We start from the raw sequence: 15,642 nt of genomic DNA, 5'->3' as shown, positions 1-15,642 counted from the left end.
TCTATGAACCATCTCCAGTTTCTGTCTGCTGAATCCTTTTATAGTTTATCTGAATCTCTATTTATACAAGTAAGCACCAAGCACTTTTTTAAGCACCAGGAGATAAAATGATGACCAAAACAGATAAATGCCCTAACTTCAATTTTTCCCTCTGGATGCAAGGGTAGAATTTTCTGTTTATTTTGGTCTTTTTCTGTTTATTACAGTTTAAATATAGACCAGTTATTTAAAAGAATATACTGATATGTTGCATATCCTCCCAATGGGCTGTTTCTTCTAAACAAGGACATGCCTCTTCATTGGCATAGTGCAGTCTACCAAACTTGAGTTGTACATATCTGATCAGACAAATTTTGATTCCACCACAAAGCAGTGAATAAAATATGAGAAGAATTCAGCAAAAAAATGAAGTCCACTCTACCTCCTATGAAATGCCCACAATCCTAAAAGGTCCTGTGTAGGTCAATAACATTTTGCTGCTGTGCATTTGTCTCATTTGGAAATCTCCTGGCTACTGTAATCTACCTATAGTGATGAGTCAAATAGAATGATCAGGAGAGAAATGACTTAATGCATCCTGGGATCCAACCCATTTTTAAATACAGTATTGGAAACTCTCCCAAAATTAGAAAACCTGGATGAGCACATGAAGTTCGTGTGAATTTATTTTAGCTTGTATTAAGATGTCTATGGCTCTCACAAAAGGGGAATTCCATCGAGGTTTCCTGTCTCCTTTGTTTCAGTTCAATAGTATCCAGAGTGCTTAAACCTCTTTCCCCCTTAAACACTGGGGTGTGGGTGTGGGTGTGTGTGTGTTGAGAGAGAGAGGGGGAGAGAGAGAGGGAGGGAGAGAGAGAGGGAGGAAGAGGGAGGGGGGGAGAGAGAGAGAGAGAGAGAGAGAAAGAGAGAGAGAAATTACATACACACGTATTCCTTAATGAAATCTGTCCACTTGTGCACATCCATAATTAAGGAATAAACATTGTAATGTTTGTACTTTTTTCTGGCAGCAACACATTTAAGGGTAAATTTTAGATGGAAGATTTGGACTGGTTGAATCAAAACTACCCATGCCAAGATTCTTAATTAGGCGCATGGTTTTAGAAATGAACTTTTTTTCTTCTAATCAAGAATAATGTTGACGATCATGAAAATGTTTTATCAGATAATCATTGCATGTAGATGTGTATTACTGAAAAGAAAGTCAGAGAACTTGCAATTATTTATATGTATCCCCATTATAGGGATAAGATAGCCTCTTAATCATCTGAAGAGAGATTTAGTGGAAGTTGAAAAATCCCTCATCAAAATTAATATCCCTAGAAATGGTCTATGAAGAAGTGTTTTTTAATTGAAATTTTGCAAGCTGTAAGGGGAGAAAAGTATAAGTAAGTAGCCTAAAAACTGGTGAGATGCTTCAGCTCTGTCCAACTACTAAACAGAATAGAAGGGTATGGAGAATGGCACACTCTGAAATGTCTTCTCAGGTCACAAGGACACTTCCTAGAGGCCATCCCTCGCTTTAGTCCTAGGGGAGCCAGCATGTAGGTGGCCCTGCTGCTTCCTCCTGTCCCAGCCCCAGCCCTGGCTAACTGGTCCAGGTGAACATCTGACCAACCAGAGTTACCTTTCAAGAAATTGGTAATGTAGCAGAAAGGGAAACACCTTTCCCACAGGTAAACTCTGGAATTGGGTGCTGTTCTGCCCTGTGGATGGAAGGACACAGGAAGCAGGTGAGAAGGGAGACAAAACAGAAGCAGGAGCCCAGGCAAGAGAAGAAAGCCGCACTACAGGCAGAGTGCTGGTGGATTCTGGGTGTCTGGCTCCCAGGCCTTTCGGGAGGCCCTGCAGAATTCCCTTCAGGTTCAGGAGAAGACCCTACACGATGACAGCAAGGACCCCCTTATTTGTTTAACTGTCTCTAATTAGCATGTTACTTTCCAGAATATTCAGGGGTGCCAAAGAATGAACAAGAACAGTACTTCTGTGATGCCAGGTAATCATTTAACCTTAGTAATGCTCAGTTCTTTATCTCTAAAATGAGAATAAAATATTTACATCAATTGTGTAAATAAAAATTAATCATTATTGTGGTAAATGCTACTAGAAATCCTCAAAAGTCACTCAAAACACTTTTTTTTAGTAGAAAAGTGCTATCCTTAAAAAAAAAAAAAGAAAAATGTTTAAGAAAACACTTTTTAAAAAAGTGCTATCCTTTATGTAACAACGTTGCCACTTGAACTAACTGTTCAGTAGCAAATTGTTTATCCACTCTTAAGAAAAAGTAGTTGTTTTAATCACCTTTGATATGTGGTTTAATAGGGTTTGAAGGATAGTACATTGCAAACTAGAGATTTCCTTTGTGAGATATTAACTGGTTCAGTGAGAACATCAACTTCACTGTTATCCCACTTTTACCACAAAAATCAGTCAGTCTTGCATATCTTTCTGTAAAGGTAGTCTTAAAATGTAACATTTTATTGGCATATTTATAATTATACAAATATATCTATACACACACACACCCCTGCACAGTTTACCAATAAAATTTCTGCCTCTTCTGCTTACCAGGTTTCTGCTGTTGCACACGTCACTTAACCTATGCTATCTCTCCATCAATGTGCTTCCTCTACCCTAACGGGGAAATCACACCACTTGTTGAAAGGAGAATCAAACAAAACAGACTATGAAAGTACGCTGTAAGTGGTAAAAAAAACTACACAAACTTAAGGCTCCAGTATTTCCAATTAAATGTATAAGAAATTCATCATCTGAGGAACAGACTATCAATGAAAATCACCTTTATTCTGCCTATTCTGTCTCCACAAGAGTTTAAAGAGCTGTATAAAAAAAAAATGATCAGCCTCTTTTCATAAGTTGGTGGCAACTCTTCATTACGGGAAGATCTTTTCAAGACAGTAACTCAAAGTGTCCTTCCATCTTCCATGTGTGGAACATCTGTGCTAAACCATTCCATGCACACTTCTTTGAAGCACTGACTGCCTAGAGGAAATACTTTGATTTGGGCTTTATTTAAATGCCTGAACTTCTATTGGAGAAACAAAAGATTTTCTAGTAAAAGCTCAGCTGGGAAGGAGACCAACCTCCAACCAATTTAACCACTCAGAGGCCAAAGTGGCCTGGGTTTCATTTAGAGCACCATGCACTGGACACTTCCTCATGAACTTACAGCCCAGGCGAACAGCTGGTTTGGGATGCTGCTGCCCCGGGTGCAATCACTGTGGTAATTAGATTTAATTTTCCTAATCCAACAGTGCCTGGCTCCATCATGTCTACATCTCCTATGCAGAAAACCATTACTCTCATTTAATAATACCTTGACATGCTTAAGATTTTTTGCAGCTGAGTTCCCTAATATTAGAAATTACAAACTATGTTCTCCAGAGAATTTAATTTGGAGGTTATCCTACTTCAGGAACTTTCCTGAAAGATCCTAAACCGGTTCAGTAGACCTTGAATGTCATTACACACCCCTCTTCTACAAGGCTTTTTGTATCCTTGTATCAACTCACTTAGAAAGGTGGAATCAGCGCAGCAAGTCATGGTGAGCCTGAAGGGTTTGGGTTTCATGTGTTTCTGCACACCCAGGGCAGCATGGCTTCATGCTACAACACCCCGTGGTCACTGGCTCTGAAAGAGCAACAAAGAGCATAGGACTATGTAAAAACCTGTCTTCCCAGCAGGAGAGAAGGAAAGACTCCTCTGAATCTATGTCTGCTCGCGTCTGAAGGACGCCTGGTTATGTTGTAAAGAAAAGCCACTGGTGCTGTTCTCTACTGTTCGCTCGGGAGACCGGGTTTGTTTTATACGTGTGCATGTTCTGCGTGCTATAACATGAAGCTGGCCAATTGACAGCGGAGGAGGCAGTGTCCCTGGGAATTGTAATTGCTCAGTCGGTAAAAACACACACAAAAACAGTAGACCCTTGCTGCTATTCGCACAGGGTGCGTTGTTAGTATAAAGGAGGGAAGAGACAGAATCACATAAGTTCTGAGTCTGTTTTAACCCAAAAAAAATAAGACAGAAAAAGAAAGGAAAGCCTGGACTGAGGGAGTGCTACAGGGAGCGAATTGCTCAGGACTTCAAACACAGGGAGTCATTCTGTCGAGGGGAGGGGGTGGGTGGGGGCAGGCACTGGGCCTCCCTAACAAAGTCCTCCTCTCTTTGCTCCCTCCCACTTCATTCACTTGCAAATCAGTGTGTGCCCACAGCAGCCGGCTCCGCCGAGCCCATAACCTTCCCAGCCCGAGAGCCGCAGTTCCAGCGCGGCAGCGAGGACGGCAGCGAGACCCGCAGAGCCGGAGCGCGGCGGCAGGAGCAGCCGCGGGTCGCGGTCCCCGGCGCGGGAAGGCGAGCCGAGGTGGGTTCGGTCTCCGGTGGCGGCGGCGGCGGCGGCTGTGCTCGCCTTTTCTGTTTCTTAATTCTATAGCTTTGATGGAAGCCAATCAGAAAGAGAGCCCTCTCCGCCCGGGGCGCCGCACGCCGCAGCTGGGAGGGGTGCTCAGCCTGCCAGTGGGGTCGGCGGGCACACGGTCCGGCTGCCGGGCGGCTGCTGCCGCTGCCCAGGACCCGCGCCGCTTCCCGGAGCTGGGCGCCGCTCCTCTGCCTCGGGTAAGACCGCCCCGCCTGGGGCTGGAGGGGCGTAAGTAACGGGCTGCGGGAGGACCCGCTGCCTCTCTATCCCCGGGCAGAGCTTCCAGGGGAGCCGGGCATTGGCAAAGTTCGCCGGTCAGTTACCGGGGGCGCCGGTGCGTGCAGGACCCGCCGCGCCGCTCGGGGCTTTATTTATTTCCACCTGCCCGCATCGAAAGGGTCTGTGCTGGGGCTGCTTTGGCTGAGTTGCGTTTCTTGGCTTTGGAGTAAAGCAGAAAATCAGGTAGCTTGAAAACTCCTGAATGCTCCCAATAGGGAAAACTTAAGCTAAAGAGATGGTTTGGCTCAGAGAAGGAACTAAAGAAAACTGTTGGCTTGCTCGTTCGGACAGAAACGCTTAGGTTGCAAGAAAAGTCCAACACTGGACTCTGAAAATGGAGCACGCTGTCCAGGGAAAAGTCATGTGGAAAAGCAGCTCGCTCGTGCTCTCACGGCTGGGCAGGCACAAATCTGGGGTATACCCCTCCCCATCTGGGTGAAGAGCAGACCGAGTGCAGGCGCCCGCGTTAGGTGTCCGATGCAGGAAGAGTGGAGCCCTGCGTGTTTGTTAACCCAGGGATTTAATGCAAGGGACGTTACAGTGTTGTACTGCAGCAGTGGCAGAGCTGGGGTCACTTCTGTAGTTCTTCTGCCAAGTTACCGGAGATTTTAAGATGGGAGATGCTGGAGAGGTCAGCGTGGTGCTGAGAAGTGGTGTCACTGCTGCAATAAAATCCATATTTTATGGGGAGTTATATGCAGGTCTCTGTGAGTGCAAGGGGCTGTTCACCTGAGTTAACTACTGAGAACAGTGGAGAACCAAGAAGTTTAATCACCTTGATAGCCACACATTTCTCTCTCCCTCTTTCTTTTTTATAGACATTTTAATTACGATATTCACACTAGAGCAGTGTATCAGGCCCAGGTCTTGTCCAGTCTTCACTTTCACTTACCGAAGCACATAGTGTGGGAAAGAAGGGTTTTTTCCTGGGGGGATGCTGCTGGAGTGGCTGGCGTGCACACACATGTACAGCTGCTCTGGAGGGGTGCACATGCAAAATACGCTCTTTCTGAGTGACTATTATCCAGGAGGTGCAAACTCCTCCCTGTGCTGGAAACGGCACAGGGACATACCTAGCCAGTGCACAACTCTTCAGAGAATGAACAACAGCTATGCTTATACAGATGGTGGGCAGGGATTGCTTATTTCCCTTCTTTTCTTGCTGACGCCTTTACCTGAAAAGGAAAACCTTTAGGATCCTACTTTAGGAAAATACATCTCTCCCAGTTTGGCTTGAGGATCCTCCGCTGTGTAACAGCACTCGCATGGCTCCGTGTTTGCTACTTGAGGGAGCCGGAAAACAAGCTGTGTGAAGGAAGGGGATAGGACCTGCAGACGTCTTCACTGTGTTATAAGGAAAGGGCAAAGTTTATCCAGAGGCCAGATTTTCAAGTCAGAGCTCCAAAACTTAAAAGAAACCCAACAGTATACTGGAAAAATACAACCACCCATGACTGTATCTCAGCTACTTTTGCTCTTTGGTGTGTTCTAATTAAATAGGTATTTGGGGGAAATAAAAGGCAGATCTTTTTCTACCTATTTTGATAGTTCATGGCATACTTTTGAAGCAGAGGAAGTAACCAATTTCTTCAGAAAAACATGAGAGGCAGCAGCACATTTTTGAAGGAAAATAGCAATGGTTTAGTTCTACTGTACTTGTCTACAATTATCTTTCACTGCCATTATAAGTGACAGGCTGGTGTCTCTACAGGGACTTTTAGTCCCTTTACTATCTGGCTTTTACATCAATTTATTGCAATTACATTTCTTAATGCTAACTCTGCAAAGATAATATATAGAAACAAAATCATTTTCTACCGAGTTGCCTACTATCAGAAAACATGTACTTTACCTCTTCCACCCACCACTTCCATCAGCTGTGCAAGTAAAAACTTCTCTGAGGCACTCTTTTTATGAAAAAATATATATATATCTTGCAAAATACTGCTCTGAGATAGTTGAAACAACTAAAATTTCTAGAAAGCACAACTATCATTCCAGGGCATCAAAGGACATTTCCTTACTGCAAATGCACCGATAAGTAGGAACAAGTTCTGAATATCTAAGTAGAGCTGAGTGATTCCCACATGGGGATAAAAAAGAGATCAAATGTGACAAATACTCTGAATAAACCTCGTATCTTCCTAAGGAGCGAAACTAAACGTGTGGTCCCCCCTTCTGGCCCTTACTTGCTCTGCAGTCACAAATGCCAACTTACTAAGGGAACTTACTCTTGAACGACAGAAACTTTTTTTAGTTGGAAGGGACCTCTAGTGGGTCGCTCCATGCATTTCTCCCTGTAGTTAGGCTGCATCACAGATTTTGTTATCTAAGATCATAAGCACATAAGAGCTTTTTCTTCATAGACAAGTTAGTATTCTGCAAATACTACCTTGACATTCAAGCCAGGTCAAAATCATCATCATTGGTATCACTTGTGTAGCTCCTCTGATTTAAGGAATTCAAGAGTATTTGCACAGTTTTGGGGTATCCAGACTTTTGATAACTTATAAAAGCAATGGACAATAAGGAATTTATCATCATCAACATAAGATTTTTCTGACCTTGTCAAGACTGTACTTGCTTTATTCAAATTTACCAAATAATAATAATAATGGCACTAAAGCTGTAACTCATAAAGTTCCATATGAAGAACCCCCACCACTAAAGAATTATTTTAAGAAAAAAATTCATTAACCTTTCAGAGATCCATGAACAGTCACAAGTTATATGAAACAAGAGGCTTCCAATTTAAAGAAGCCCCCATTCAAATAAGCACACATTAAAAGTCCAAAAGGCGTTTCAATAAATATGTCACCCTTATTCTGGAAGGTGTTTTTTATTTCTCTCTTTGATACATTACAACACATTTTAGGTCACCTACTTCTTTAAAAACTCAGTAACTTAAAGTAAGATAAGTTCCATGGGAGTGAATCAGCCTCTTCTGCTGACAGTCCACAGGTTTCAACTCCCAATTTAAAAATCTGTTCTCAAGTCTGAAATGTGTTCCAAACAAGATAACATCTGCAGAACCAGTTGCCTTATGCTGCTTTCTTAGTCATGGCAGCCCATTCTTTGGGGTCGATCAGAATTAGGGTCTTGCTTATAAAAATAACAAACAGTGCCCCAGTCTGAATTGCATTTTTTAATAGTGTTTCAGCCTAGCTGCTGAGCTCACCTTGCTTCACAAAAAGGTGAAAATGTAGATAATCAAACCTTCTCTGGTTTAAATTCTTTTTCTGAATAATGATTCTAAATACAAAGACTCCAGAACATTAAGCTAATAGAGAAATTGCTGAACAAAAGAAAAAACACACACAGAGCACCTAGCTGTTGCACTGTTCCAACCGAATTAGAGAAGAAATATAAAAATATAGGGCTTGGGTTGATTTTTTTTTTCGTTTCCTTTTTTTCCCTCCGTTGGGATTTTTATTCCATTTTGAAGACAGATGAGAGGTTGAGGCACTTTCCTGGATCTGAACAGAAATACCTTTGTTTGAGCTTTCCTCTTATGAAGATTAACTGGCCTACATTTTTTAAAGTTCCTATTCCTAGGATTACTCCCTTTTTCAAAGCAGTCACATGAGAAACTTCAGGTTCTCCCTAATTAACTCTAGAGTCCAATGCACATGGTCTTTGTAACCTCATCGTTCACAAAGTAAGAAGATAGGTAGGTAAGAGGGGACAGGTGCAAATAACCCTTCGAAAAGGTGATGCACCTTCATTTACTACAGAAGTAAAATGGAATAAAGCCCTTTAAGCCAAAATGGCTGGGTCAGAGGGGACCAGACACAGCCAGTACTCTAACTGTTCAAGACTGAACTATCCAGGAAATGTTAATTCTTCCAACAAAGAAAACTTACTGAAGAATGAACCTCCGAGCACACGTGCATAAATGTACAGTAGATGCACACGCAGAGGGTACTGTGCCCCCCATTCTCACAGATCACTAGAAATTATTTTACCTTGTTTCATCTGTTTAATATCTTTACACTAACAGTGTTGGGTGCTCATTTTCTCTATTAATCAGATCAACTTGCTGGGATTTACAAGAGGGAGAGTTTAATTAAAGCCAGAATGTTACTATTAAATTTGATGTGCAGTATAAACGGGCAGCATGGGTCCCAAGCTTTTCCTACAATACGCAGCGCTCTCTTATAGAGCAGAACAAGTTATGAAGGTGAGGACTATGACGCCAGCCAACACAGAACAGAGGAGGGTTTATCTTCACGTTTTATCACTTGAAAGAGCACTATGATTTTCTCTTTCTATAATTTCCCAAACTGGTAGATCACCCAAAAAGATGTTCAGGAGACGTAATAAGTCATAGGAATAGAAAACAGCAAGAAAAAACTAAATTGAGGTGTCCAAGTGAGCAAAATGAAGAGAGATAAGGAGGTGAATTTTTACATATGAGGGAAACATAAGAATAGAAATAGAATCAAAACTGCCATTTTTATACAGGCTGCGTTTTCTACTTTATAAATACTGCTGCAATTAAATACAACTTTATAAACATAATTACAACATTAACAGGTTCATAAACATGTTGCCACACGTTTATGAACATTCTACCACAGAATTAAAACTTGAAAATTATCCTTTAAAAAATGGCCATCTAAAGGAAGTGGTCCTGCATGGATCATAAAATCACAGAGGAGTATGTTTTTTAAAAAGTGGTCTGAACTCTCATGAGAATCAAAGAAAGGTATTTTCTTAGTGCTTTGAAGAAAATGAACTCTTTCCCTTCCATTATCTTTATTGTCCTGCAAGCTAAATGGATATACTGCATGCCCTTTGGACACCTGCAACCCAAAGTATACAATAGCGATACAGACGAAATACGTCACCCATTTGAATCCTGTATGTGGTATATCATGATGACAGCCCACCCACCTGATAATAAAAAAATAGTGACCAATGGGCTCAGAATGTTTATATACCCAAATGATGATGACTATAATTACAAAGTACATACTAATAAATTAAGCTTTACTGAGCCTTTCCATGTGTCACACACTGCTCTAAGTATTTTACGTGCATTCCAGATAGTAATAATTACTCAATAGGCCAAAGGAAAATGTTATACTTGTAACCTCTTTATTTAGCTCTTTTTTGGTTTGAATTTCCAGGGAATTTCTGTTTGAGCCAAGCACTTAATGAATGTGCAGTTAACTAACACTTGTGATATCTTAGAAGCAAAACTGTGACTCTATGAGAAACACAGAGCAGCAGAGGGCATGGGAATGATTCGATTATTTTGACCAGAGCAATGCAGATTTTAAGGCTGAGGAAATGTTTGTAGGTGATTCATTTTTGAAAAACCATTTGCAAGTATGCATTAGAGTTTATAATTGTAGTAAAAAGGATTTTGTGGGCCATTTGAGCATAATAATGGTACTTTTATAAGAGAATAAATTATCTTCTCCTGCCTTCAAAGAGAGCCTCATGTTGGAGGGGGCACTTCACAAAGGTAGCTAAGAATGACAGCTATTCAATTCCTTGACAAGGGGCATCCCAACCTCACGGCCCCTGAGGGTGTCCGCGCTCTCAGTGCATTGGCGTATTCACTGTGCAGAGTATGCGGGGCTGTGGGTAGAGCTGAGTAAGACTATTGATTTCACCCTTATCTGATGGATAAAAATAATTATTTTCTTCCTTTATAACCACAACTTTGTTATTTCATTACTATCGTAGTTCAGTACTTGTTCTGAATTATTTCTTTACCAAGTAAAATTTCACCAACAAAATAAAAGGAAGGAAGGAAAGAGGGAGGGAAGGAGGAAAAGATGAAGGAGGGATCCTCTGAATACAATAATATATATGGTGGACATTGATGGGCTATTTTCATTGACCTCTATTCTTTCTATTGCCACCATTCAAAAAGTCATGTAGTTAATCCAGCCTTCAAGACAGTTAGAAAATTAGAAGTATAATCAGAGAATGTGAGACACAAAGGAGCTTAGAGATGACTGTGCCCAGTACCCCTCCCTTACATCCAAGGTACCTGATGACCAGAGAGATGGAGTAACTTGTCCATGGATACACTAGATACATTTTGTTCCTTTTGTCTCTCCTGCAACTTAACTTCTACTTGTTGAGTGTTATTGCTTTTTACCATCCCCACTTAATTCTGACATTAAAAACTAAAGAGAAGCCCGGCCGGGCGTGGCTCAGCGGTTGAGCGTCAACCTAGGATCCAGGCAATCGGGGTTCGATTCCCAGTCAGGGCACATGCCCGGGTTGTAGGCTCAATCAATGACTCATCATTGATGTTTCTATCTCTCTCTCTCCCTCTCCTTTCCTCTCTCTGAAATAAATAAAGATATATTAAAAAAAAAAAAAAAAAAACTAAAGAGAAAGTTTAAATCTATGATATTGTTATTTATAAATATGCTGTGAAGGAGTGCACATGGAAACTTCCAGAGAAAATAAAGATTTAGGCCTCATTAGGAATTCCATGTGTCCATACCATTTTGTAAAGCTCCTGTTGCAAAGAATAATTAAAACTGTCCTTTGAAATTCTGACCAATACTACAGGGACACATGATAAAATTTAGGTTTTTGTTTTACTTGTAATGGCCTGATGGCAGTTTTGATTGAGCCTTAGCTAAATCAGTGAATCTCCAGGCTCGCCAAACTCATGAGTCCATCTCCGAAAAAACAAAATGGTTTATTGGTGAGTTGTCAGACATGGAAAATGATGACAACCTATTGAGTGTTTTCATAAATCTGTTCAGTAAATTTAAAGGATTCAAGCAGTGTCCTTACCAACTTCTTTGGAGTTGATATATCAATTCTTTCATGAAAGGGTGTGAACAGATTAACAAAACTGAAATCTGGCAAGCAACCCAATGTCAACCTCCTCCCTTAAAAACAACTAAAAAAACCCAAAAAACAAAAACCCATGAAATCCAAAAGTCTGAGGACCGCTGGGTTAGATAATGAATGACTTCATGATAAAAAATTACTGACCTGGTTCTCTCTGTTCCTTATTTGGATGAATGGAAATTAAAGGGGAATTATAATAACATTGAAAACAGCCAAAGTGAAAAACTAAAGTCATTCAATCAACAGGTATCTTTGGATCCCTTAATTAAACCTTATAAATAATAATAATAATGGTTGTAATACTAATACAATTTTTGCCTATACTGACAAGTCCTATAAAAGTGTGCTTTGCCAAGCTCATGGCTAGAATGTGTAATGAACAACGAACATGCCCACTTGATTACAAAGTGGATTATTCAGTAAAAATCAAAACATTTTAAATTTACATATATCTATTTTGATAAGTTAAAGAAAACTCAGCTAAACTTAACCATACACATTGTAAAAGGGATGTTTTTCCCCCTAAAAGTGAACTTTATATAACTGTGGACAAATTTTCTACGGTGTTGATTTGTATTTTAAGGTATAGCATTTTTTACTTCAAATAGCAATTGCCTTCTAGCATATTGTCTAGATTTCAATCATGAAAATGAGCTCATCATATTTTTAGCTACAAAGCTTAAACCTCCTTTGCAAGATTTTTAAAAAAAGAGTTTCATTAATCTACTATCATCCATTTTATAAAATGTTTGAAACTGCCCAATTTCACATTCAAGTAAAATATTCTAAGCTCTTCCTAGCAACAGGTTTTAATTTAACACAGATCAAAACGATGTGGTCAGACTAAGTAATCACCAATGCAAAATGGTAAAATCCATCCAGCCTGTTTTATTATTGCCGAATCCTAAATTGAACCAAGTCAAGCTACTGTATTTCCCAGCAATTACTCTCAAATTAAACTCCTTGTTTAAAAGTATGTAGTTGGGATTTTGTTGGTGCTTCCTAAAGAATTAATTCTATGAGGGAGGCCTTATAATAAACATCAGTGCCACAGTCACTCCTTTTCTGACTCACATCTCCCTTTTTATCAAAAAAATAGATGTTTGGGACAGATCTCAAGGGGTCACTTACTGATTAGTAGCATCAAAAGGAGGTAGTCCCAAACCTCCAGATCCAGAAAGTATCAGCTCTGCAATAATTTTTGCATTCAATGTACATTTACCTGCAAGTAAATTGCCTTTGAAATAAGTGCAGACATGCCAAATATATGCCCCACATTTAAACTTTTTTTCTCATGATACTTCCTTTTCTTTCTTAAGTTTGCTTTTAATTCTCAGATACCATGTTCCACAATATCTTTCCAAATGGTAACATGGTTTGTTTTCCTTTAAAATGTTCCCCCCTTGAATTTAAATGCATATGTGCTTTGTGTTCTAAAAAAAATTAAAGAGATGACCATAATAGAAGAAGGAACACTGCAAAATATGTAGAGATCATGTGAATAACCACTTTCTCAAAGAGAATGTTAATAGGACAGCTAATGTATTTAAAATATGAAGTTGAAAGCTACATAAGAGTAAAATGCTCTCAAGCGACTAACTTTAATGTGATATAATGAAAGGTTTTATGTAGTGGACAGAGGGAGAAGGAATTATTGAAACCCTGTGCTGGATTAACTGGGCATTGAAGTATGAGAAGTTTGCTTTGCACCTGGGCTGTTCTGAACATAATAGAACACATGTTTTCTCCCCAGTTTGTCACTAAATTAAAATGAATTATTAAATGGTTTATTTTTTTTCTTTTTCCTCCTTATGACAATCTTTTCATCATGGCTGGTTAGAGAAACCAATCACAGAAAACGAGAGCCAAACCCATCCTGCTTTGTAATTGAGAAATATGCACTATTATCCATGGTGTTATGAAGAAAGACTTTCAAGCAAGGACTGAAATTTGGGCTTCATGTTAAACTCAACAATACAAAGAAGCAGCCACGAGCCTCCAACTACTCAGAAGATGTTGTACTAGTCAAATACTTTCCAATTTAGGTTTTACCTAATTGACAGATGTTCCTAAAAATGATACCAGGATTTCTAGAAAATGCCTTATTTGATCCTCTGCCCAGCAAAAGCCCACCTGATGTAAGATGCCTTATGAAGTAGATAACTCCAGGTTGGGGAGAAAATGGCTTTAAAACATCAGTTCTCCATTTTGAGATCAGTTTTAAGGTAAAGGCATCACTAGCAAATGTAAGCACAGAGGGTGGATTCAATAAATGCTTACTGGGTGAAATTCTCATACAAGTTGCAAATGATCCTCTTAAATGTTTTCAATTTATTTCTTTTTTCAAGTTCATTCATACCAGTGAAAAAATATAACTTTTCTATCCCATGCTAGTAATTTTTTAATAAATCTGACTCCTTTTAAAGGAGCCAATTTCCAAGGAAACCTTATCAATGGTGTCCTGAGAGCTATAGGGACTGTGCATGCAAATAGAGCTGCCCAGCTTTCAAAATCAGGCCACCAGACCTCTCCTCTTCCTCTAGGCAGGCTTTTTATTAAACTTGGTATTAAACAATGTTGCCCAGGGCCTGATTAACAATTTATGCCTTCCTAAGCAGATTAGCAGAAGTCTGTCATTTTGATTTTTTAATTCTTAATTTGTGTTTGGAAACAGGATGTGCCTCTGAGTTTATACTTTCAATATATTTTTTAGAATTTAAATACTGTTTTTTCTGAGACTGTTTTCTTTTACAGTTTTAGGACCCATGGATATTATTACACATTTTCTATGATAAATAAAGCAATTGCTTTTTGCTGAGTTTTTCAACCTCTCATTCAAATAATCCTATATGTTCTTTTTCAGATATTTTGAATCTGTACTTGAACAAAAATAAGATTATTGGGAAAACTGAATCGGATAATAGAAACTAACCCTTAGAGAGCACTTATGCTATTTCAGACACTATGCTAATTGTTTTATGTGAACTTAATGTTTACAACAATGCTCTGAAGTAAATACTGTCTACCTTCCCACTTTTAAAGATAAAACTAGGGTCAGCGTAGTTAAGCAACTTGCCCAAGGTCACACAGCTAGTACTTGTCAGAACTAAAATTAAATCTTGGCAGTCTTGATAGCCCATGCTCTTAACTATTAAATGCTTACATCTTTTATGCTTATTATTTCTGTATGGATATATATGTATATACTCAGATAGATGAAAGATTCAAATGTGTGTCAAATCAAAAATGCCATGATGTACGAAGATATATATATACAACACATGCAATGCACACATTTCTCAGGACTCAGAAAAACAATTAGAAAGAAAAAGAGAAAATACATCTTTCCTTTCATCCCTCAATGAATTTATCAGTATAGTCACATAATAATAGATCAATTAATGATACCCCAAAGCAGCAGATATCAGCCTCACAAAAGCCTTTCAGGTTTAGGTCTGGCTCTTTGCTTTGAGTCAGTCTTGCAATCACTTACTGTTGATCCCAAGTGGAACCTGGCATGAGAGAGTCTAAAGGTTCAGATTCATTATTCATTAATTTGTTCATTCTATAATATTTATCGAGGGCCTCCTGTGCCCAGTGCTGGACAGACAGTGGATGGCAAGACAAGCGTATACTTACAACTGGGGGAAAACAGAAGATAAATCCCAAATGCACTAAAGATTTAAGAGTACAAAATTAAACTGTAACTTTACTAGTTGATAATTAAGTAAATGTATGTTTACAATCTTTGGAATAGTAATGGATTTCCTAAGCACAAAGCCAGAACTTGAAAACAAAGTGAAGGAAGACAGCATCACTAGAATGCAGGTTCTATTAATAATGGGCCAATGATACTAGCTTTGTGTATAATAATAGGACATTCAGAGTTGATTATATTTAGTCTTATCCCCACACTTACATCTTACAGGAATACAGAAATTAGCCTTTCGTTTCAGGTTACATCGTGACTTGTAGGGTCTCTATACATTTTCAGGTTTGGCTTTTGACCTCCTGCCCCAACTTAAAAAGAACCACCAAAAGCTTCACTACCAAAAGCTTATTAAGAGTTTTATTTTTGAATATATGTTCCAAAATAT

At 39.4% G+C, this 15,642-nt stretch overlaps 1 protein-coding gene across 2 annotated transcripts in view; it reads left to right on the top strand.

Moving 5' to 3' along the window:
* Nucleotides 1-4,363: 4,363 nt before the first annotated feature.
* Nucleotides 4,364-15,642, top strand: part of CDH6 (cadherin 6) — a 117,635-nt gene continuing 106,356 nt past the window's right edge. For both annotated transcript variants that reach the window (XM_087815332.1, XM_087815331.1), the window contains exon 1: nucleotides 4,364-4,381. The gene's annotated coding sequence lies outside the window, so the exon portion shown is untranslated. The remainder of the gene's footprint in view (nucleotides 4,382-15,642) is intronic.

Source organism: Miniopterus natalensis, chromosome 3 (genome assembly GCF_054644295.1).
Source record: "Miniopterus natalensis isolate mMinNat1 chromosome 3, mMinNat1.hap1, whole genome shotgun sequence".
Lineage (NCBI taxonomy): Eukaryota > Metazoa > Chordata > Mammalia > Chiroptera > Miniopteridae > Miniopterus > Miniopterus natalensis.
Note: the sequence above shows the minus strand (reverse complement) of the source record. Positions and strands in the feature narration are given on the sequence as shown.